A 23,637-nucleotide genomic window follows, 5' to 3' on the forward strand; every position below is an offset into this window, starting at 1 on the left:
AACAACTGTGGAAGGTATGAAGAAGGTGGCTTTTAATTTTTATAGAGACCTTTTTAGTAAAAAAAGTGTAAATAATGTGTTTTTACAAGATGCTCTTAATATCCTAGATTTTAAGTTAAGTTCTGTAGACCAGGGGTTTTTAATAGATGATGTCAGCATGGAAGAACTTTTTAGTGTTTTTAAAAGTTTTTCAAAAGGGAAAGCCCCAGGAGCAGATGGTCTACCTGTTGAATTTTATTTGACTTTTTGGGATGTTTTAAAGGAGGATCTTTTAGCACTTTTTAAAGAGGTTTTTATGTGTTCAGAGCTGCCGAAGTCATGGAGGAGGGGGATAGTGTCCTTAATTTATAAGAAAAAGGGCGCTCGTGATGACCTCAAGAATTGGAGGCCTATCACCCTCCTCAACATGGATTATAAAGTTTTAGCCAAAATTATTGCTTGTCGTTTTAAAACTGTTATTAATAAACTGATACAACCCGAACAAGTATGTGGAGTACCAGGGAGGAATATTGCTGAGATTTTAAATGTGATCAGAGATGTAATATGGTACTCTAGGGATAGAAGTCAGAGCCTGGCCCTGTTGGCGCTGGACTTTGAAAAGGCGTTTGACAGGGTCTCGCATGAGTATCTTTTTAAAGTTTTAAAACAAATGGCGATCCCCGACATGTTTTTATCTCGTATTATGATTTTATATAATAATGTGTTTTCTCAAATTTCTGTCAATGGCTTTTTAACAGATTTTATCCCGTTGGAATCCGGAGTGAAGCAGGGGTGTCCATTATCCCCAATTCTTTTTATTTGTGCTATGGAACCCCTGCTGTGTATGATCCGGAGAGACAAAGTGGTCCGAGGGGTTCCTATTCCGGGTGGAGGAGGGGCCCAAGTCAAAGTATTTGCCTACATGGATGATGTTACTGCCATCTGTACAGACCCTGCTTCACTTCGGAGAGTGGTAATGTGCACCAATTTTTTTAGTCAGGCTTCAGGTTTTAAAATGAATTTTAATAAAACTGAATGTTTGATTTTGGGTTCCTGGGATACAAATGACCTACCAGCAGTGAAATTGAAGCACGACAATGTTAAAATCTTGGGAATTGTATTTGACGCTAAAAATGATGGACACGTGAGCTGGGAGGAGGTACAACATAAAATAGTGAAAAAACTCTCCTTCTGGAATTTGAGAAGCTTGTCAATTGAGGGAAAAATTTTAATCATTAAATCTGTTTTGTTGCCAATGATGCTTTATATTGCCATGGTATATCCCCCTTCTGAGTTGATGCTAAAAAAACTAACTCGATGTATCTTTATGTTCATTTGGGGATCAAAAATGGAAAAGCTGAGGCGAACGGAGATGTATAAAAAACAACAAAATGGAGGAAAAGATGTCCCTGACTTGCATCTGTATTTGTATGTAAATTTCTTTTGTTTTTGTTTTAAAGTTTTTAACACTAATTCTACTTTTAGTCTGTTTTTAAAATATACTTGTGGTTTTATTTTTAAAAAATGGTTCAGACCATGTTTATCAGCACCCATTTTATTATGCCCGCCCAAGCATTTTATTGTTTTAGAAAAGGTGATAAGGACTCATAAATTAAAGGACTTGGATGCCGATCTCCTTCTGGACAGAAGAAAATTGATGGTTCATCTGAGAAGAGAAGAAGGAGTGTCCCCTGTGAGCAACTTCTCATGGAGTAGATCCAAGCGTGTGTGGAGGAACGTCTTTGGGAAATTCTTGGCCAACATTCACAAAGACCTTGCATGGATGGCTGCCCGCCAGTGCCTCCCAACCAGAGACTTCCAGCATAGGAGAGGCCTGGCGGCGCGGGCAAAGTGCCCAAGAGACTCTTGCCGAGAGGATGAGACTGTTTTACACCTTTTTTGGAACTGCTGTTTTGCACAAGAACTTTGGGGGAGATTTGGGATACTTTTAAAATGGGTATGTGGTCTTAAAGATTTTAGCTATGAGTATGTTTTATATGGACTTTTTAATTGCCCCACTACACACCAGTTCAAAATATGCTGGTGTATAATAAACTGTGCCAAAAATGCAATCTGGAAAGTGAGAAACATTCTACTTTTTAACCGTGATTTTATCTCTGTTAATGATTGTATTAAATTGGCTTTTAGTGAAATGTTTATTTATTTTTTAAAGGATGTTAAAGATGTGGGGAAGAAAGAAGCGAATCGTAGATGGTGTTTTTATATGTGGAATACTGTTTTATATTAAGTTGTTTCATGTTGTTGTATTTTATTATTGTAATTTTTTATGTTTCTTTTGCACAAAAGGTTTCAAATTTTCTTGTTCTATGTCTTATGACTAAATAAAATTTTGTTGAAACCTTATCTGTTCTTGTCAGTTTAATATCTGATACGTCCCCTATGTGGGGACCACATATTAAATGGCTTTTTGGAACCGGGAGATGGACTAGGAGCTTGCTCTGTCCACTCCACGCATTGACCCGTTCTTGCAGACTTTCCGGGAACAGTGCACATCTTCTCTGATCCGGTTTCTAAAAACAGAATGAATTGAAATCAGCACGAGCAAGTTGTCCTTTAACCCTTTATGGGAATTTGTTTCAGGGTCAAAAAAGCACATTTCTCATGCCAAATGTAACGTTTTGCTTGATTTCTCCTGGCCAATTGCAACATTTTGTGTGCCGTGCCGTGCCGTGCCTTGCTTTCACCTAGGTATGTCAAGCATTGTATTGCATCCAATATGCAAGCAATCAATCAATCAATCAATTAATCAATCAATCAGTCTTTGTAGGTTGCAACAGGTGTGTGAAGATGTAGGTAGGCCTGAATTAGGCCTTTGTTACAGTGTTGATAATATATTGTGCCATCTACAAAATTAGGCGCCCGCCTGCCTGCCTGCCTGCCTGCCTGCCTGCCTGCCTGCTGTCAGCACTTGGTATTTAAATTGAAGTATCCAATGAGTACTTCTGCCATACATAGCACATTTGTGACCACCGCATGCATGAATTCTTTTGGAAAGCATTGTTTCCCTTTTGTGGACCAGACCACCGACTTTCAAATGCGGTGTAGATATGATATGTATTTGAAAAAAAAGGAAAACTGGTGTCTGTGCTGCTCTCGAATCTGCTTGTCTTGTCCATCTGCACCTGTGTGAGGAGGAGGAGTATTCTAATGCCTTTGACCAACCTGGTGCGCTGCCTGCAGTGGATAGAATCTTAGCACGGAACCTTCACGTGCAGTCACAATGGGAGTGGTGGGTGTGTCAAAGTAGGCGGAGTTATGCAGATTCAAAGCGCGTTGTGCGCAGCGTGAACGATCACACACAGAGACACACACACAGACACACACCCACCTACCCCCCCCCCCCCACACACCCACACCAGAGCTGTCATTGGGAATACACCCAGAGTTTCTGAAAATGTCTTCCCTGCGGCAATCTTTGGCTATGTCTCCACCACGGGTGTCGGTTGTAGGCCTTAGTGCGGCCCACGCGGCAAAGTGTTTCCAGTATCGCTTCTCGGCCTCATGGCTGCGATCAATCAGTCTAACTGAGAGATTGTAGTCAGGTCGGGTGCTTTCGGTACCCTCTCTCTCGGCCTGGGGGGATCGCTCCTCTTCGGAGGGGCTTCACCCCCCTGCTGCTATAGGGAGAGAGGATTAGTCCGGAGCAACGAGTTGCGATCGCCTTAAAAGGGCGCTAGCCTTTTTTTGTGTGTTTACAGCTGGAGTTCTTTTTCGGAAGGATGCCGGCTGCACTTACCTTTGCATCGGGAGAACCCCGGATGAGGAACACGGTCCGTATCGAGGTCTTGGAGAGATACAGGAAGGAGAAAGAAATCCGCTACGTTTGCAACACCGTCCTTCTTGGGATCCTGGAGTTCGGCAGAGAGGACATCTTCTGTTTTCAGGACAATGAGCAGAAAGGTACTTATACTATTACCTTTAGGAGCCATGGTTGTTGTCAGCAGTTGGTCCAAAAGGTGAATGACAACATCTGTGCTGATGAACTGGAGGGCCTGGTCTTCTCCCTGCTTTTCGTCCAAGAGGAGGTACAAATGATTGTTTTCTTTCCAAATCCTTTTGTTGAAGTATTGGACATTTTAACCTGTTTGCGTCGCTATTGCGATGAAGTAACCTTTCAAGGGAATGTTAAAAACGCCGTTGGTTTCTGGTGTGGCAAGCGGAAATTCCTGGTGCGGCTGAAGAAAAATCCTGAGGGCTTTGGAGGAACAGAGCATCCCCCCTCTACCATCACCATTGGGAAGAGCCGTGGCTACTTATTCTACACAGGTATGCCTATGTATTGCAGGAACTGTGGCAAGATGGGGCATACCCAAGGTAATTGTGTGGAAAGAAGGGCATTCCGCTGCAATAATTGTGGCCAACTCGGACACTTAATGAAGGATTGCCCTCAAAAGAAGGCTTGTAACCTATGCGGGGAGGATGGACATATGTTCCGAGGATGCCCACATAGGACCAAAGTCCGTACGTATGCAGAGGCGGCTGAGAGACCCGTGCCAAGGCAGGAACCAGCTATTGTCCCGGTCCATGCTGTGCTGAATATCCCAGAGACCGGAGTAAGGCCTGAGCCAAGTCCCACTGTTCCTACAGCAGGGGAGGCGGCTGAGAAGGCCAAGGGCGCAGAGGAGAAGGTGGGGACGGAGCAGGAGTGTGGTGGCCCTCAGGGAGGCCCTCCTGTGTCGAAGTCCCGGAAAAAGGGCGGAGGGCGGACCACCCAGAGACTGGAGCAGGGGGACTCTCCCGTTGGGGAGGTAACCCTTGTGTCGAAGGTCTCGAATGAGACTGGTGTGTTGGAGCAGAGCGCCCCCACTATGTTGGCGGTGGGGGGCACTGTGGCGAAGACCCCAGTCTTTCCCAGGGACTCGAGCCAGCAGACCACAGTTTTTTCTCCTACAGGTGATGGTGTGGATACGGTCATCGTGTCAGATCTGGAGGTCCCCCAGGAAGTAAGAGGCCATGTAGCTATCACAGAGGACGACTGCACGAGTGAGCTGTCTGAGCCGTCTGGAAAGAAGCTGCGGGGGGATACTCTTCTGGAGGCCAATCCAGAATCTCCGGATGTGTGTTTTCCCAGCGGAGACATGTGGCTGAACACGGACTCTTCTGGGTATCCACTGCCTGGTTCCTCGGATCCCCAGAACATTGACTCTCTTCCTTCACTGCCAGAAGTGATTGATGATTACATGGAAACCATTGAGGATAGCTCTCCTCCCCCATGACATAAATGCCATCCATGAGGTGTCTCTCACTTAATGTGAGATCTCTAAAGAGCCCTGTCCGCAGGGCTGCTCTTTTTGATTTTTTTGAAACATTAGACTTTGACATATGTTTTTTACAGGAGTGTGGTCTGCAGCATGGAATCCGGTATAACGAGATAAAAAAGGACTGGAAACTAGGGCCCTCTGTATGGTCGGGCTCAAACGAGAACAAGTCTGCTGGTGTGGGTCTGCTCTGCCGAGGTAATAACATCATCATCTCCTCTGTTACTGAGATTGTACCCGGCAGAGCTATCCTAGTACATTTGTGTTTTAATAATTTTAATTTCCGTGTCATTAATGTGTACGCTCCACCAGATAAACAGGAGCGTATACGTTTGTTTGAAATTTTACCGGTTTTCTGTGTAGGGTCATCTCCTCTCTTAATAGCCGGGGATTTTAATTGCCTGAATGTGAATGAGCGCCGAGGAGGGGGTGACCCAATCCGTAAGATAGATAAGTCGTGTTTTTTACTAAATAGCTTGCAGACTGATTTTAAGTTATGCGATGCCTGGAGGTCGCTTTCGCCGACGGACCCAGGATTTACATGGTCCGGTCGGGGAGTGGCTTCCAGGATCGATTTTATGTTTTTATCTGAGGATTTTAGCCCTGTACAATTTGTTTTAATGCCTAATTTATTCTCTGATCATAAAATTTTAAGCTTAAAGATAGAGTATCAAGGAGAGCTGAGGATAAATAGAGGTTTATGGCGCCTGGGAGTCCATTTGCTGGAAGACCCTCAGGTGAGGTCAGACTTCTGTAACGCCTACCAGGAATGGAGACAGCTAAGGCCTCCATATATTAAAATCCTATCCTGGTGGGAAGTGATCAAAGATAAAATAAGGTTTTTTTTTATCAGGGCTGGAAAGAGGAAGGCGCGGCTGAAAAAGCAGATTTATGTAAATTTAAATATGAGACTGCAAACTCTCCATAAATTTAAAGAGATAGGACTAGAGGTGGAAGATGATATTGCAAGCCTAAAAACTGAAATACAATTGTGCCTAGATCAAAAAGGTAAAGAAATAATTTTTAATTCCAAAGTGAAACATTTAGAAGAAGGTGAGAAGTGTACACGTTTCTTTTTTAAAAAAGTGATGGAGAAAAAGGAGACGATCACCTGTCTTGATGGAGAAACAACTGTGGAAGGTATGAAGAAGGTGGCTTTTAATTTTTATAGAGACCTTTTTAGTAAAAAAAGTGTAAATAATGTGTTTTTACAAGATGCTCTTAATATCCTAGATTTTAAGTTAAGTTCTGTAGACCAGGGGTTTTTAATAGATGATGTCAGCATGGAAGAACTTTTTAGTGTTTTTAAAAGTTTTTCAAAAGGGAAAGCCCCAGGAGCAGATGGTCTACCTGTTGAATTTTATTTGACTTTTTGGGATGTTTTAAAGGAGGATCTTTTAGCACTTTTTAAAGAGGTTTTTATGTGTTCAGAGCTGCCGAAGTCATGGAGGAGGGGGATAGTGTCCTTAATTTATAAGAAAAAGGGCGCTCGTGATGACCTCAAGAATTGGAGGCCTATCACCCTCCTCAACATGGATTATAAAGTTTTAGCCAAAATTATTGCTTGTCGTTTTAAAACTGTTATTAATAAACTGATACAACCCGAACAAGTATGTGGAGTACCAGGGAGGAATATTGCTGAGATTTTAAATGTGATCAGAGATGTAATATGGTACTCTAGGGATAGAAGTCAGAGCCTGGCCCTGTTGGCGCTGGACTTTGAAAAGGCGTTTGACAGGGTCTCGCATGAGTATCTTTTTAAAGTTTTAAAACAAATGGCGATCCCCGACATGTTTTTATCTCGTATTATGATTTTATATAATAATGTGTTTTCTCAAATTTCTGTCAATGGCTTTTTAACAGATTTTATCCCGTTGGAATCCGGAGTGAAGCAGGGGTGTCCATTATCCCCAATTCTTTTTATTTGTGCTATGGAACCCCTGCTGTGTATGATCCGGAGAGACAAAGTGGTCCGAGGGGTTCCTATTCCGGGTGGAGGAGGGGCCCAAGTCAAAGTATTTGCCTACATGGATGATGTTACTGCCATCTGTACAGACCCTGCTTCACTTCGGAGAGTGGTAATGTGCACCAATTTTTTTAGTCAGGCTTCAGGTTTTAAAATGAATTTTAATAAAACTGAATGTTTGATTTTGGGTTCCTGGGATACAAATGACCTACCAGCAGTGAAATTGAAGCACGACAATGTTAAAATCTTGGGAATTGTATTTGACGCTAAAAATGATGGACACGTGAGCTGGGAGGAGGTACAACATAAAATAGTGAAAAAACTCTCCTTCTGGAATTTGAGAAGCTTGTCAATTGAGGGAAAAATTTTAATCATTAAATCTGTTTTGTTGCCAATGATGCTTTATATTGCCATGGTATATCCCCCTTCTGAGTTGATGCTAAAAAAACTAACTCGATGTATCTTTATGTTCATTTGGGGATCAAAAATGGAAAAGCTGAGGCGAACGGAGATGTATAAAAAACAACAAAATGGAGGAAAAGATGTCCCTGACTTGCATCTGTATTTGTATGTAAATTTCTTTTGTTTTTGTTTTAAAGTTTTTAACACTAATTCTACTTTTAGTCTGTTTTTAAAATATACTTGTGGTTTTATTTTTAAAAAATGGTTCAGACCATGTTTATCAGCACCCATTTTATTATGCCCGCCCAAGCATTTTATTGTTTTAGAAAAGGTGATAAGGACTCATAAATTAAAGGACTTGGATGCCGATCTCCTTCTGGACAGAAGAAAATTGATGGTTCATCTGAGAAGAGAAGAAGGAGTGTCCCCTGTGAGCAACTTCTCATGGAGTAGATCCAAGCGTGTGTGGAGGAACGTCTTTGGGAAATTCTTGGCCAACATTCACAAAGACCTTGCATGGATGGCTGCCCGCCAGTGCCTCCCAACCAGAGACTTCCAGCATAGGAGAGGCCTGGCGGCGCGGGCAAAGTGCCCAAGAGACTCTTGCCGAGAGGATGAGACTGTTTTACACCTTTTTTGGAACTGCTGTTTTGCACAAGAACTTTGGGGGAGATTTGGGATACTTTTAAAATGGGTATGTGGTCTTAAAGATTTTAGCTATGAGTATGTTTTATATGGACTTTTTAATTGCCCCACTACACACCAGTTCAAAATATGCTGGTGTATAATAAACTGTGCCAAAAATGCAATCTGGAAAGTGAGAAACATTCTACTTTTTAACCGTGATTTTATCTCTGTTAATGATTGTATTAAATTGGCTTTTAGTGAAATGTTTATTTATTTTTTAAAGGATGTTAAAGATGTGGGGAAGAAAGAAGCGAATCGTAGATGGTGTTTTTATATGTGGAATACTGTTTTATATTAAGTTGTTTCATGTTGTTGTATTTTATTATTGTAATTTTTTATGTTTCTTTTGCACAAAAGGTTTCAAATTTTCTTGTTCTATGTCTTATGACTAAATAAAATTTTGTTGAAACCTTATCTGTTCTTGTCAGTTTAATATCTGATACGTCCCCTATGTGGGGACCACATATTAAATGGCTTTTTGGAACCGGGAGATGGACTAGGAGCTTGCTCTGTCCACTCCACGCATTGACCCGTTCTTGCAGACTTTCCGGGAACAGTGCACATCTTCTCTGATCCGGTTTCTAAAAACAGAATGAATTGAAATCAGCACGAGCAAGTTGTCCTTTAACCCTTTATGGGAATTTGTTTCAGGGTCAAAAAAGCACATTTCTCATGCCAAATGTAACGTTTTGCTTGATTTCTCCTGGCCAATTGCAACATTTTGTGTGCCGTGCCGTGCCGTGCCTTGCTTTCACCTAGGTATGTCAAGCATTGTATTGCATCCAATATGCAAGCAATCAATCAATCAATCAATTAATCAATCAATCAGTCTTTGTAGGTTGCAACAGGTGTGTGAAGATGTAGGTAGGCCTGAATTAGGCCTTTGTTACAGTGTTGATAATATATTGTGCCATCTACAAAATTAGGCGCCCGCCTGCCTGCCTGCCTGCCTGCCTGCCTGCCTGCTGTCAGCACTTGGTATTTAAATTGAAGTATCCAATGAGTACTTCTGCCATACATAGCACATTTGTGACCACCGCATGCATGAATTCTTTTGGAAAGCATTGTTTCCCTTTTGTGGACCAGACCACCGACTTTCAAATGCGGTGTAGATATGATATGTATTTGAAAAAAAAGGAAAACTGGTGTCTGTGCTGCTCTCGAATCTGCTTGTCTTGTCCATCTGCACCTGTGTGAGGAGGAGGAGTATTCTAATGCCTTTGACCAACCTGGTGCGCTGCCTGCAGTGGATAGAATCTTAGCACGGAACCTTCACGTGCAGTCACAATGGGAGTGGTGGGTGTGTCAAAGTAGGCGGAGTTATGCAGATTCAAAGCGCGTTGTGCGCAGCGTGAACGATCACACACAGAGACACACACACAGACACACACCCACCTACCCCCCCCCCCCCACACACCCACACCAGAGCTGTCATTGGGAATACACCCAGAGTTTCTGAAAATGTCTTCCCTGCGGCAATCTTTGGCTATGTCTCCACCATGGGTGTCGGTTGTAGGCCTTGGTGCGGCCCACGCGGCAAAGTGTTTCCAGTATCGCTTCTCGGCCTCCTCACGGCTAAGATGTAGTGTAGTATCTGTTCTTGTCAGTTTAATATCTGATACGTCCCCTATGTGGGGACCACATATTAAATGGCTTTTTGGAACCGGGAGATGGACTAGGAGCTTGCTCTGTCCACTCCACGCATTGACCCGTTCTTGCAGACTTTCCGGGAACAGTGCACATCTTCTCTGATCCGGTTTCTAAAAACAGAATGAATTGAAATCAGCACGAGCAAGTTGTCCTTTAACCCTTTATGGGAATTTGTTTCAGGGTCAAAAAAGCACATTTCTCATGCCAAATGTAACGTTTTGCTTGATTTCTCCTGGCCAATTGCAACATTTTGTGTGCCGTGCCGTGCCGTGCCTTGCTTTCACCTAGGTATGTCAAGCATTGTATTGCATCCAATATGCAAGCAATCAATCAATCAATCAATTAATCAATCAATCAGTCTTTGTAGGTTGCAACAGGTGTGTGAAGATGTAGGTAGGCCTGAATTAGGCCTTTGTTACAGTGTTGATAATATATTGTGCCATCTACAAAATTAGGCGCCCGCCTGCCTGCCTGCCTGCCTGCCTGCCTGCCTGCCTGCTGTCAGCACTTGGTATTTAAATTGAAGTATCCAATGAGTACTTCTGCCATACATAGCACATTTGTGACCACCGCATGCATGAATTCTTTTGGAAAGCATTGTTTCCCTTTTGTGGACCAGACCACCGACTTTCAAATGCGGTGTAGATATGATATGTATTTGAAAAAAAAGGAAAACTGGTGTCTGTGCTGCTCTCGAATCTGCTTGTCTTGTCCATCTGCACCTGTGTGAGGAGGAGGAGTATTCTAATGCCTTTGACCAACCTGGTGCGCTGCCTGCAGTGGATAGAATCTTAGCACGGAACCTTCACGTGCAGTCACAATGGGAGTGGTGGGTGTGTCAAAGTAGGCGGAGTTATGCAGATTCAAAGCGCGTTGTGCGCAGCGTGAACGATCACACACAGAGACACACACACAGACACACACCCACCTACCCCCCCCCCCCCCACACAGCCACACCAGAGCTGTCATTGGGAATACACCCAGAGTTTCTGAAAATGTCTTCCCTGCGGCAATCTTTGGCTATGTCTCCACCATGGGTGTCGGTTGTAGGCCTTGGTGCGGCCCATGCGGCAAAGCATTTCCAGTATCGCTTCTCGGCCTCCTCACGGCTAAGATGTAGTGTAGTATCTGTTCTTGTCAGTTTAATATCTGATACGTCCCCTATGTGGGGACCACATATTAAATGGCTTTTTGGAACCGGGAGATGGACTAGGAGCTTGCTCTGTCCACTCCACGCATTGACCCGTTCTTGCAGACTTTCCGGGAACAGTGCACATCTTCTCTGATCCGGTTTCTAAAAACAGAATGAATTGAAATCAGCACGAGCAAGTTGTCCTTTAACCCTTTATGGGAATTTGTTTCAGGGTCAAAAAAGCACATTTCTCATGCCAAATGTAACGTTTTGCTTGATTTCTCCTGGCCAATTGCAACATTTTGTGTGCCGTGCCGTGCCGTGCCGTGCCGTGCCGTGCCTTGCTTTCACCTAGGTATGTCAAGCATTGTATTGCATCCAATATGCAAGCAATCAATCAATCAATTAATCAATCAGTCTTTGTAGGTTGCAACAGGTGTGTGAAGATGTAGGTAGGCCTGAATTAGGCCTTTGTTACAGTGTTGATAATATATTGTGCCATCTACAAAATTAGGCGCCTGCCTGCCTGCCTGCCTGCCTGCCTGCCTGCTGTCAGCACTTGGTATTTAAATTGAAGTATCCAATGAGTACTTCTGCCATACATAGCACATTTGTGACCACCGCATGCATGAATTCTTTTGGAAAGCATTGTTTCCCTTTTGTGGACCAGACCACCGACTTTCAAATGCGGTGTAGATATGATATGTATTTGAAAAAAAAGGAAAACTGGTGTCTGTGCTGCTCTCGAATCTGCTTGTCTTGTCCATCTGCACCTGTGTGAGGAGGAGGAGTATTCTAATGCCTTTGACCAACCTGGTGCGCTGCCTGCAGTGGATAGAATCTTAGCACGGAACCTTCACGTGCAGTCACAATGGGAGTGGTGGGTGTGTCAAAGTAGGCGGAGTTATGCAGATTCAAAGCGCGTTGTGCGCAGCGTGAACGATCACACACAGAGACACACACACAGACACACACCCACCTACCCCCCCCCCCCCCACACAGCCACACCAGAGCTGTCATTGGGAATACACCCAGAGTTTCTGAAAATGTCTTCCCTGCGGCAATCTTTGGCTATGTCTCCACCATGGGTGTCGGTTGTAGGCCTTGGTGCGGCCCATGCGGCAAAGCATTTCCAGTATCGCTTCTCGGCCTCCTCACGGCTAAGATGTAGTGTAGTATCTGTTCTTGTCAGTTTAATATCTGATACGTCCCCTATGTGGGGACCACATATTAAATGGCTTTTTGGAACCGGGAGATGGACTAGGAGCTTGCTCTGTCCACTCCACGCATTGACCCGTTCTTGCAGACTTTCCGGGAACAGTGCACATCTTCTCTGATCCGGTTTCTAAAAACAGAATGAATTGAAATCAGCACGAGCAAGTTGTCCTTTAACCCTTTATGGGAATTTGTTTCAGGGTCAAAAAAGCACATTTCTCATGCCAAATGTAACGTTTTGCTTGATTTCTCCTGGCCAATTGCAACATTTTGTGTGCCGTGCCGTGCCGTGCCGTGCCGTGCCGTGCCTTGCTTTCACCTAGGTATGTCAAGCATTGTATTGCATCCAATATGCAAGCAATCAATCAATCAATTAATCAATCAGTCTTTGTAGGTTGCAACAGGTGTGTGAAGATGTAGGTAGGCCTGAATTAGGCCTTTGTTACAGTGTTGATAATATATTGTGCCATCTACAAAATTAGGCGCCTGCCTGCCTGCCTGCCTGCCTGCCTGCCTGCTGTCAGCACTTGGTATTTAAATTGAAGTATCCAATGAGTACTTCTGCCATACATAGCACATTTGTGACCACCGCATGCATGAATTCTTTTGGAAAGCATTGTTTCCCTTTTGTGGACCAGACCACCGACTTTCAAATGCGGTGTAGATATGATATGTATTTGAAAAAAAAGGAAAACTGGTGTCTGTGCTGCTCTCGAATCTGCTTGTCTTGTCCATCTGCACCTGTGTGAGGAGGAGGAGTATTCTAATGCCTTTGACCAACCTGGTGCGCTGCCTGCAGTGGATAGAATCTTAGCACGGAACCTTCACGTGCAGTCACAATGGGAGTGGTGGGTGTGTCAAAGTAGGCGGAGTTATGCAGATTCAAAGCGCGTTGTGCGCAGCGTGAACGATCACACACAGAGACACACACACAGACACACACCCACCTACCCCCCCCCCCCCCCACACAGCCACACCAGAGCTGTCATTGGGAATACACCCAGAGTTTCTGAAAATGTCTTCCCTGCGGCAATCTTTGGCTATGTCTCCACCATGGGTGTCGGTTGTAGGCCTTGGTGCGGCCCATGCGGCAAAGCATTTCCAGTATCGCTTCTCGGCCTCCTCACGGCTAAGATGTAGTGTAGTATCTGTTCTTGTCAGTTTAATATCTGATACGTCCCCTATGTGGGGACCACATATTAAATGGCTTTTTGGAACCGGGAGATGGACTAGGAGCTTGCTCTGTCCACTCCACGCATTGACCCGTTCTTGCAGACTTTCCGGGAACAGTGCACATCTTCTCTGATCCGGTTTCTAAAAACAGAATGAATTGAAATCAGCACGAGCAAGTTGTCCTTTAACCCTTTATGGGAATTTGTTTCAGGGTCAAAAAAGCACATTTCTCATGCCAAATGTAACGTTTTGCTTGATTTCTCCTGGCCAATTGCAACATTTTGTGTGCCGTGCCGTGCCGTGCCGTGCCGTGCCGTGCCTTGCTTTCACCTAGGTATGTCAAGCATTGTATTGCATCCAATATGCAAGCAATCAATCAATCAATTAATCAATCAGTCTTTGTAGGTTGCAACAGGTGTGTGAAGATGTAGGTAGGCCTGAATTAGGCCTTTGTTACAGTGTTGATAATATATTGTGCCATCTACAAAATTAGGCGCCTGCCTGCCTGCCTGCCTGCCTGCCTGCCTGCTGTCAGCACTTGGTATTTAAATTGAAGTATCCAATGAGTACTTCTGCCATACATAGCACATTTGTGACCACCGCATGCATGAATTCTTTTGGAAAGCATTGTTTCCCTTTTGTGGACCAGACCACCGACTTTCAAATGCGGTGTAGATATGATATGTATTTGAAAAAAAAGGAAAACTGGTGTCTGTGCTGCTCTCGAATCTGCTTGTCTTGTCCATCTGCACCTGTGTGAGGAGGAGGAGTATTCTAATGCCTTTGACCAACCTGGTGCGCTGCCTGCAGTGGATAGAATCTTAGCACGGAACCTTCACGTGCAGTCACAATGGGAGTGGTGGGTGTGTCAAAGTAGGCGGAGTTATGCAGATTCAAAGCGCGTTGTGCGCAGCGTGAACGATCACACACAGAGACACACACACAGACACACACCCACCTACCCCCCCCCCCCCCACACAGCCACACCAGAGCTGTCATTGGGAATACACCCAGAGTTTCTGAAAATGTCTTCCCTGCGGCAATCTTTGGCTATGTCTCCACCATGGGTGTCGGTTGTAGGCCTTGGTGCGGCCCATGCGGCAAAGCATTTCCAGTATCGCTTCTCGGCCTCCTCACGGCTAAGATGTAGTGTAGTATCTGTTCTTGTCAGTTTAATATCTGATACGTCCCCTATGTGGGGACCACATATTAAATGGCTTTTTGGAACCGGGAGATGGACTAGGAGCTTGCTCTGTCCACTCCACGCATTGACCCGTTCTTGCAGACTTTCCGGGAACAGTGCACATCTTCTCTGATCCGGTTTCTAAAAACAGAATGAATTGAAATCAGCACGAGCAAGTTGTCCTTTAACCCTTTATGGGAATTTGTTTCAGGGTCAAAAAAGCACATTTCTCATGCCAAATGTAACGTTTTGCTTGATTTCTCCTGGCCAATTGCAACATTTTGTGTGCCGTGCCGTGCCGTGCCGTGCCGTGCCGTGCCTTGCTTTCACCTAGGTATGTCAAGCATTGTATTGCATCCAATATGCAAGCAATCAATCAATCAATTAATCAATCAGTCTTTGTAGGTTGCAACAGGTGTGTGAAGATGTAGGTAGGCCTGAATTAGGCCTTTGTTACAGTGTTGATAATATATTGTGCCATCTACAAAATTAGGCGCCTGCCTGCCTGCCTGCCTGCCTGCCTGCCTGCTGTCAGCACTTGGTATTTAAATTGAAGTATCCAATGAGTACTTCTGCCATACATAGCACATTTGTGACCACCGCATGCATGAATTCTTTTGGAAAGCATTGTTTCCCTTTTGTGGACCAGACCACCGACTTTCAAATGCGGTGTAGATATGATATGTATTTGAAAAAAAAGGAAAACTGGTGTCTGTGCTGCTCTCGAATCTGCTTGTCTTGTCCATCTGCACCTGTGTGAGGAGGAGGAGTATTCTAATGCCTTTGACCAACCTGGTGCGCTGCCTGCAGTGGATAGAATCTTAGCACGGAACCTTCACGTGCAGTCACAATGGGAGTGGTGGGTGTGTCAAAGTAGGCGGAGTTATGCAGATTCAAAGCGCGTTGTGCGCAGCGTGAACGATCACACACAGAGACACACACACAGACACACACCCACCTACCCCCCCCCCCCCACACAGCCACACCAGAGCTGTCATTGGGAATACACCCAGAGTTTCTGAAAATGTCTTCCCTGCGGCAATCTTTGGCTATGTCTCCACCATGGGTGTCGGTTGTAGGCCTTGGTGCGGCCCATGCGGCAAAGCATTTCCAGTATCGCTTCTCGGCCTCCTCACGGCTAAGATGTAGTGTAGTATCTGTTCTTGTCAGTTTAATATCTGATACGTCCCCTATGTGGGGACCACATATTAAATGGCTTTTTGGAACGGGGAGCTGGACTTGGAGCTTGCTCTGTCCACTCCACGCATTGACCCGTTACTGCAGTATCTCCGGGACCAGTGCAAACTTTCTCTGATCCGGTTTCTAAAAACAGAATGAATTGAAATCAGCCAGCACGAGCAAGTTGTCCTTTAACCCTTTATGGGAATTCGTTTCAGGGTCAAAAAAGCACATTTCTCATGCCAAATGTAACGTTTTGCTTGATTTCTCCTGGCCAATTGCAACATTTGGTGTGCCTTGCCTGGTCTGGCCTGGCCTTGCTGCTTTCCCCTATGTATGTCACACATTGCATTGCAATCAATCAATCAATCAATCAATCAATCGATTTGTCTTTACTGGTTGCTGCAACAGGTGTGCTAAGATGTAGGCCTGTATTAGGCCTGCCTTTGTAACAGTGTTGCAAATAGACTGTGCCATCTACCAAATTAGGCCCCTGCTGCTGTCAGTACTTGGTGGCGTTTCAATTGAAGTATCCAAGGAGTAGTTCTGCCATACCTACCTACTGCATTTTTGTGACCGACCGCATGAATTCTTTTTGGAAACATTGTCTCCCTCTTGTGGACCACCGACTTTTCAATGTGGTGTATTATATGCATTTTTTAAAAAAAAAAAAAAGAAATAAGTTACAATGGTGCCTGTGCTGATCTTCTTCAATATGCTTGCTTGTCTTGTTCATCTACACCTGTGTGAGGAGTATTCTAATGCTTTTTCACCAACCAGGTGCGCTGCCTGCAGTAGATAGAATCTTAGCCCGAAACATTCATGTGCTGTCACAATGGGGCTGGAGGGTGTGGTCAAAGTAGGTAGGCGTAGTTATGCAGATTCAAAACGCGTTCTGCACCGCTTCAACGAACACACACAGACACACACCCACCCACCTACCTACCCCCCCACACAGCCACCTACCCCCCCACACAGCCACCTACCCCCCCACACACCCACACCAGAACTGTCATTGAGAATACACCCAGAGTTTCTGAAAATGTCTTCCCTGCCGCAATCTTTTGCTAGGTCTCCACAATGGGTGTCGGTTGTAGGCCTTGGTGCGGCTCACGTGGCACAGCGTGCTCAGTATCGCTTCTCGGCCTCATGGCTAAGATCAAGTGTAGTGGCTTGATTGTTGTTGCACTTGGTCTGGCCTGAGGTGCCCAGGGTACCCGGCTCCTTGGCCTGGGGGGATCGCTGCATTTAACAGTGTGGCTTCACCCCCCTGCTGCTATTGGGGAGTCGGATTAGTCCCTGGGCAACGAGAGGCGATCACCCCTGTCACCACACATAGCTGTGGGGGGCAGTCATAAGGACTTTTGAGATGGGCCTTTTCAGGAAGAAGAATTGTCTGAGATTTTTCGTTAAGAAGTTTTCGTTGGATGATCTTTTGGACGAGCAGAAGATTTTGGACTTATTGGAGAAGTACGGATCGGTTGGAAGAATGGACATTCTGTGCATGCAGGAAATTAAGGTGAAGAGAATTTTTGATGTTACTTTAAAGTCGGAAGATAAGTGCTTTTGTTTTTTGGACAATTGGAGAGAAAAATATTCAGATATTTTCAGTGTGAAGGCGTTATTTTTGGGAGAACCAAAGAAATTGATTGTTCAGATGGATGATCCTTATGTGGAAATGAGAGAGGTATTGGAGTATTTGAAAAGAGGCTACGGGATGGTGAGTTTTCACAAGGACTATGTTAATAACATTGGAGTTTGGAACGGTAAGCGGAGATTTCTATGGTGGAAGAGTGAAAATGAAGAGATAAAGACGGGAAAAATAATGGTGAATGGAAAGGTTGGCTTTTTGTATGTAGAAAAAGTTAAGGAAAAGTTGGAGGAAAATATATTTGATGAAGGAAAAATTGAAACGTCTGTGAAGGAAATGGCGGGAAAAAAGATGGCGGACTTAAAAAAGAAGAAAGAGGAAAAAATGAAGATGGAACAGAAAGAGGTTTTGAAGGACCCTAAAAAGGTTAAGAAGGTGGACTTAAAAAAGAAGAAAGAGGAAAAAATGAAGAAAGAACAAAGTGTGGAGAATGTGAGCATAGAGAAGGAAGAGGAAGTTAAAAATTTTACGTCTTTTAGTTTTGAAAGCTGGGAAGAGTTTGAGTCAGCTCTAATGTCTTCCAATGTAGAGTTAAAAGAGAATGTTTGGAAAAAGACGAAGAAAAAGGAGTAAAGGAAAATGTAGTTGTTATTTTTTGTGATGAAGTTTGGTGGTGTATTATACTTGAAAATGTTTAGGTTTCATATATAGAGCTATAGAGTTATTGTTTGTTTATCACAAATATTTTACTTGAGGAATTTTTGTTGTTTTGTGTTCTTATTGTTTTGTAATTTGTTTTATTTTTAAGAAATGGTTTCAAGATGATGAGTCAAACTCATGTTTAATATCGTTTAATACGATTAGTTTTATTTTGAGTTATGACACTGATGAAACTAAAAAAAAAAAAAAAAAAAAAAAAATCTGTTCTTGTCAGTTTAATATCTGATACGTCCCCTATGTGGGGACCACATATTAAATGGCTTTTTGGAACCGGGAGATGGACTAGGAGCTTGCTCTGTCCACTCCACGCATTGACCCGTTCTTGCAGACTTTCCGGGAACAGTGCACATCTTCTCTGATCCGGTTTCTAAAAACAGAATGAATTGAAATCAGCACGAGCAAGTTGTCCTTTAACCCTTTATGGGAATTTGTTTCAGGGTCAAAAAAGCACATTTCTCATGCCAAATGTAACGTTTTGCTTGATTTCTCCTGGCCAATTGCAACATTTTGTGTGCCGTGCCGTGCCGTGCCGTGCCGTGCCGTGCCTTGCTTTCACCTAGGTATGTCAAGCATTGTATTGCATCCAATATGCAAGCAATCAATCAATCAATTAATCAATCAGTCTTTGTAGGTTGCAACAGGTGTGTGAAGATGTAGGTAGGCCTGAATTAGGCCTTTGTTACAGTGTTGATAATATATTGTGCCATCTACAAAATTAGGCGCCTGCCTGCCTGCCTGCCTGCCTGCCTGCCTGCTGTCAGCACTTGGTATTTAAATTGAAGTATCCAATGAGTACTTCTGCCATACATAGCACATTTGTGACCACCGCATGCATGAATTCTTTTGGAAAGCATTGTTTCCCTTTTGTGGACCAGACCACCGACTTTCAAATGCGGTGTAGATATGATATGTATTTGAAAAAAAAGGAAAACTGGTGTCTGTGCTGCTCTCGAATCTGCTTGTCTTGTCCATCTGCACCTGTGTGAGGAGGAGGAGTATTCTAATGCCTTTGACCAACCTGGTGCGCTGCCTGCAGTGGATAGAATCTTAGCACGGAACCTTCACGTGCAGTCACAATGGGAGTGGTGGGTGTGTCAAAGTAGGCGGAGTTATGCAGATTCAAAGCGCGTTGTGCGCAGCGTGAACGATCACACACAGAGACACACACACAGACACACACCCACCTACCCCCCCCCCCCACACAGCCACACCAGAGCTGTCATTGGGAATACACCCAGAGTTTCTGAAAATGTCTTCCCTGCGGCAATCTTTGGCTATGTCTCCACCATGGGTGTCGGTTGTAGGCCTTGGTGCGGCCCATGCGGCAAAGCATTTCCAGTATCGCTTCTCGGCCTCACGGCTAAGATCAGGTGTAGTGACCATATAGTTGCTGCCTTGGTCTTGGCTGGAAGGTGCCTGGGGTACCCGGCTCTTTGGCCTGGGGGGATTGTCTCACTTATGGTGGGACTTCACCCCCCTGCTGCTATTAGAGAGCTGGATTAGTCCCCAGGCAACGAGGTGCGATCCCCCGGCGAAAGGCCGAGCCCGTCGTGACGGTAAGCCTGAGCCAAGCCTGCTGCGATGCCATGTGAGTGGCAATTTTCATCTGGCGCCGGCCAGATAAGGAACTCGATTAAGGTCGAGGTTCCGGTAACACATGTCGGTTATGATAACCCTCGAGAGTTCTACGTACAGATTCTGAGGAATCTATTGGGAGTAAAGGAGAGCGACATCTACTGCCTGCAGGAGAAGGGGCAGAACTCGTATGTCTTAACTCTGGCAACCAAGATTGCCTGCCAAAACCTTTACGAGCGAGTTAAGGGCGAGCGTTTCAACAAGCTGTTGGAAGGAGTGGTTTTCACTGCTCTGTATGGCGAGCTTGACGTACCCCTCGTGGTACATATGTTCAATCCTCATGTGGCCCGAGAGGATATTGAACTGTTCCTGAACAGATATTGCACGTCTGTCAGGTTCACGGGGAACGTCAAAGGGAGAAGCGGTTTCTGGAACGGGAAACGACGTTTTATGGTACGTTTCAGACCTGACCCTATGGGTGTAGAAGGCCTTATGCACCCCCCCTCCACAGTGGTGCTGGGGAGAGACCATGGCTATCTGTTTTACAATGGGCAGCCGTTCAGATGTCGAAAGTGTGGCGATTTCGGTCACATGCAGAGTGACTGTAAAAATGAGCGGATGAGTCAGTGCCACAATTGTGGTAAATGGGGTCATGCCTCAAAGGACTGCAAAAACGAAAAGACCTGCAGTAGTTGCGGACAGGCTGATCACCTGTTTAGCAATTGTCCACTGCGGACAAGGTCTCATGGTGGCTCTAGGGCATCTGCGGCTAGTTCCGCGGGGGTCCCTGCTGATGCCAGCAGAGCAAGCTCAGTAGTCGCCGGTGTGAGCTTTGCGGACATCACTGCGGGTCATATGCGGTTTGACTCAGTTGAAGCTCGGACGGTACCCAAGTCTAATGACTCGGCTCCCACAGCCGTAGTGGTACCCGTGCCTACTCCTGCAGGTGTCCAGGTTCCGCCTGGCGGGGAGGGGGCACTTCCTCAGAGATATGAGAAAGATCAAAAAAAGAGGCGTGTATCCAGAGCGGTTGGTGCCATTCCTGATGCCCATCCAGAGGTCCCTGCTGATGACCATACTGACGGTAGATTGGATGCCTGCCCTGAAACCTGTCCGGAGGCCCAACCTGATGCCAATCCAGAGGGACGTCCTGATGCCTGTTTGAAGGATGGAGGCCATGAATCAACTGCTGATCCTGGAGCCGGACCTGCTGGTCACCCTGTTCCTGGGGATACATCTGGCCCTGATGGGGGTATGGACATTCCACAAGCTGCAGAGCCTGGAGAGAACCTTGCGGACCAGATGGATGTCAGTGTCAGTGGTAAGAGGAGCCGTGAGGAGACTCGGGAGGAGGAGTGCCATCCTGAGTCATCCCGTAAAATCTTTCTGGCTGTTTCCTCACAGAGTATTCTCAGCCCAGAAGGGACTAATCAGATAGAGGAATACACAGACTCCGATGATACTGCCAGTTTACTGACTGTGGCCACTTTATCACCTGCAATATCACAGTTTAATGAGTCTGATTCGGAGAGCCAAGAATCGTAAAAAAGACTTAACATGGCAGACATCCGTATTGCCTCACTGAATGTGAGAAGCCTAAAGAGCCCAACTAGGAGGGCTGCTTTGTTTGCATGGCTAATGACTTTGAGTTTTGAGGTCTTTTTCCTGCAGGAGTGTGGTATTGATCATGCACTATCATATCCCAACCTAATTAAAGACTGGACAGCAGGACCCTCTGTCTGGTCAGGGTCGAATGAAAATAAAGCTGCCGGGGTTGGGATTTTATTCAAAGGTCAAAATGTGAATATTTTATCTGTCACTGAAATCATTCCAGGTCGTGCCTTATTAATCCACGTTGTTTTAAATGGTTTTACATGTCGTTTTATGAATATTTATGCATCCCCAGAGAAAAATGAACGTGCCTCCCTTTTTAATGACATATCTTTGTTTTTAACAGGTCCATCTCCAATAATAGTGGGAGGGGATTTTAATTGTGTCATGTTGGGAGAGGGGCGGAGTGGTGGTGATGGTGTTGGAAGAACAGACAAAACGTCTAGTCTGTTAAAACACCTATTGACAGACCTTAAATTATTAGATGTATGGAGGAAGTCCCACCCTTCTGACCCAGGATACACGTGGAAGGGTAGAGGGCTGTCTTCCCGTATTGATTTTATTTTCTGTTCTAATGATGTTTTTAAATCCAGTAACGCAGGGCTGATGGAAAACATCTTTTCTGACCATGTATTACTACATACCAACCTGCAGGTTCCTGGGGATGCTAATGTAGGTAAAGGTATGTGGAAACTGAATACACTCCTTCTAGAAGATGAGTTGGTAAGGGCAGACTTTATAGCCAAATATAAAATATGGAGGGGGCGGAAACACCCAAAACAGAGTATGCTGGGGTGGTGGGAGTGTGTTAAAACTCGTATAAAAGAGTTTTTTATCAAAGTTGGCAAAAGAAAGGCACGTGAAAAAAGGAAATGTTTTAGAGATTTTAATGTCAGGCTGCAGACTCTCCATAGGCTTAAGAAGTGGGGAGTGCCTGGGGTGGATGGCGAGATGGCAAAAATTCAAATTGAAATCCATAAATTCCTGGAATGTAAGGGGAAAGAGGTAATTTTTAATGCTCGTGTAAAATATTTAGAAGAGGGTGAGTCATGCTCAAGGTTTTTCTTTAAAAAAGTCAATGACAAAAAACAAGTGATTGTGGAATTGGAAGGAGAGACTTCCACTGGGGGTATTTTAGAGAAAACCTTTAATTTTTATGATGATCTTTTTAGTAAAAAAAATATTGACGAGACCTCTTTTAATGGAAATCTTAATGTTTTATCTCAGTTTTTAAATAAGGAGGACCAGGAGTTTTTAGAAAGCGATGTTTCAACATCTGAAGTTGAAACTGCCTTAAAGAGCTTTGCTAACGGCAAGGCTCCTGGATCAGACGGCCTCCCTATTGAATTTTATATTTGTTTTTGGGATATTATTAAAAATGATTTCTTACAGGTGGTTAGTGAAGCCTTTATGGCCGACTCTTTACCGTACTCATGGCGAAAAAGCATAATCACCCTCATTTTCAAAAAAGGCGATAGAACAAAACTGGAAAATTGGAGGCCCATTTCACTATTGAATATAGACTATAAAATCCTTGCAAAAATTATCTCTGGCAGATTAAAGATGGTTATTAAAAATGTGATCCATCCTGATCAGGTGTGCGGTATCCCCGGGAGATCAATCTGGGAGCACCTTAACTTAATTCGGGATCTGATCTGGTATCAAAAGGACAGAAAACAACCATTAGCGATTTTATCTTTGGATTTTATGAAGGCCTTTGATAGGGTCTCCCACTTTTATCTTTTTAAAGTTTTAGAAAGGATGGGGTTCCCTAAGTCTTTTATCCAGAAAATATCGCTTTTATACAAACAGTCATGTGCACAGGTTTTAATTAATGGGTTTTTAACTAAAGAGGTGGTGCTTCAGTCCGGAGTAAAACAAGGCTGTCCCATGTCCCCACTTTTATTTATCTGTTCCATTGAGCCACTGTTGTGCCTGCTGCGTCAGGACAAGGTGGTCAGGGGGATCTTTATTCCAGGTGGGGGTGGGCAGCAAGTTAAGGCTCTGGGCTATATGGATGATATATCAGTGTATGGTACCAGCTCAGCATCCATTAATAGAGCAATTTTAATTACGGAAATTTTTAGTGCGGGTTCTGGTTTTAAGCTAAATATTAACAAATGTGACTGTTTGATAATGGGCCAATGGGAATCAGACCCCCCCCGGGTCCTAACACAAACAGTTGGAATCAAGATTCTGGGTATCTTGTTCAACCAGGATAATGATGGTAAAGAAAACTGGGACCTGGTACTCAATAAATTGAACCAAAAAATTTCCCTGTGGCAAATCCGCAAG

At 44.4% G+C, this 23,637-nt stretch overlaps 1 protein-coding gene, 6 non-coding genes and 3 pseudogenes across 6 annotated transcripts; all 10 read left to right on the plus strand.

Moving 5' to 3' along the window:
- Positions 1-23,637, plus strand: part of LOC143768002 (uncharacterized) — a 579,067-nt gene that overhangs the window by 378,419 nt on the left and 177,011 nt on the right.
- Positions 2,296-2,496, plus strand: LOC143770739 (U2 spliceosomal RNA; annotated as a pseudogene).
- LOC143770740 (U2 spliceosomal RNA) lies at positions 8,680-8,880 on the plus strand (annotated as a pseudogene).
- On the plus strand, positions 9,866-10,059 carry LOC143771107 (U2 spliceosomal RNA). The gene has a single exon (XR_013215001.1). It is a non-coding gene; the product is annotated as a U2 spliceosomal RNA (small nuclear RNA).
- LOC143771108 (U2 spliceosomal RNA) lies at positions 11,050-11,243 on the plus strand. The gene has a single exon (XR_013215002.1). It is a non-coding gene; the product is annotated as a U2 spliceosomal RNA (small nuclear RNA).
- On the plus strand, positions 12,233-12,426 carry LOC143771109 (U2 spliceosomal RNA). The gene has a single exon (XR_013215003.1). It is a non-coding gene; the product is annotated as a U2 spliceosomal RNA (small nuclear RNA).
- Positions 13,417-13,610, plus strand: LOC143771110 (U2 spliceosomal RNA). The gene has a single exon (XR_013215004.1). It is a non-coding gene; the product is annotated as a U2 spliceosomal RNA (small nuclear RNA).
- Positions 14,600-14,793, plus strand: LOC143771111 (U2 spliceosomal RNA). Its single transcript, XR_013215005.1, has one exon. It is a non-coding gene; the product is annotated as a U2 spliceosomal RNA (small nuclear RNA).
- On the plus strand, positions 15,782-15,975 carry LOC143771085 (U2 spliceosomal RNA). Its single transcript, XR_013214981.1, has one exon. It is a non-coding gene; the product is annotated as a U2 spliceosomal RNA (small nuclear RNA).
- LOC143770760 (U2 spliceosomal RNA) lies at positions 18,296-18,509 on the plus strand (annotated as a pseudogene).

This window comes from Ranitomeya variabilis, chromosome 4, assembly GCF_051348905.1.
Source record: "Ranitomeya variabilis isolate aRanVar5 chromosome 4, aRanVar5.hap1, whole genome shotgun sequence".
Lineage (NCBI taxonomy): Eukaryota > Metazoa > Chordata > Amphibia > Anura > Dendrobatidae > Ranitomeya > Ranitomeya variabilis.